The following is a 1,313-nucleotide window of genomic DNA, read 5'->3' as shown; positions in this document are numbered from 1 at the left end:
AAATTCAAGCACAACTTATCGGAATATATGGGAAATGATGAAAGCAGTTCTCAGAGAAAAATTCATAGCTGTGAACTCACACACAGAACGGAAACAAATAAATACCCTAATGTTGCACATTCAACAACTACAAAAGGAAGAGCAAACCAAACCCAGAGCCCAAGGACGGGAGGAAATCATACAGATTAGAGCAGAAATTAATTCAACTGAGATGAAGAAAACAATTCAAAGAATTAAAAAAGTAAAAATCTGTTTTTTTGAAAGATTAAATAAAATCAATAAGCACCTAGCTAACCTGATCAGAAAGAGGAAAGAAAAAAGTCAAATACAAGCAATAACGAATGAAAAGGGTGTAATTACCACACACCCAGTGGAAATTCAGAAGATTATCAATAGCTACTTTGAGAATCTTCACTGTCATAGAACAGAAGACATAGAAGAAACAGACAGATTCCTAGAAAGGTAAAAATTACACTTAATCGACAAGATATAACCACTATCAGTAGCCCAATAACAGACAAAGAAATCTGACATGTAACTATAAACCTAAAGATAAAGGAAAGTTCAGGTCCAGATGGATTCACAGAAGAATTCATCAAGAATTTTACAGAAGATGCAGTCCCTATCCTCCTCGATCTCTTCCATGAAATAGAAAAAGAAGCAATCCTCCTAAAATCATTCCTGGAGGCAAGTATTATACTGATACCAAAACGAGGGAAAGACGCAACTAAGAAAGAGAATTACAGCCAGATCTGCCTCATGAAAATACACGCCAAAATCCTCAGTAAAATCCCAGCAAATAGAATACAGTAAATCATCAAGAAGATCACACACAATGAGCAGGTAGGATTCATCAGATGGATGCAAGGACAGTTCAATATTCAAAAATCTATAAACGTAATACACTCTATCAATAGAGCGAAAACTAAAATGCTCATGATCAACTCCGTTGATGTAGAAAAGGCTTTTGACAAAGTGCAACACTCATTCATGTTCAAACTCCTACAGAATATTGGAATGCATAGCCTCTACTTCAATCTGATAAAAGACATTTATGAAAACCCAACAGCTAACATAACACTATATGGGGAAAAACTGAAAACTTTTACTCTTAGATCTGGTACACGGGGAGATAGCTCAGTAGAATAAGCAATTGTCTAGCAACCACAGCGTCCTGAGTTCAATCCCAGTACCACAAAAAAAAGCCATTGTGTGTTTTTGTAACGTCATGTACCTCGGTAGTGTCCCAAATTTTCTGATCAAGAAGATTATGGGGCCAAAGAGGAAAGTGATCGATGATGTAGAGTGTGCCT

This window comes from Octodon degus, unplaced genomic scaffold, assembly GCF_000260255.1.
Source record: "Octodon degus isolate 3935 unplaced genomic scaffold, OctDeg1.0 scaffold00439, whole genome shotgun sequence".
Taxonomy (NCBI): Eukaryota; Metazoa; Chordata; class Mammalia; order Rodentia; family Octodontidae; genus Octodon; species Octodon degus.
The sequence above is the reverse complement of the archived record's forward strand: the minus strand, read 5'-3'. Positions refer to the sequence as shown.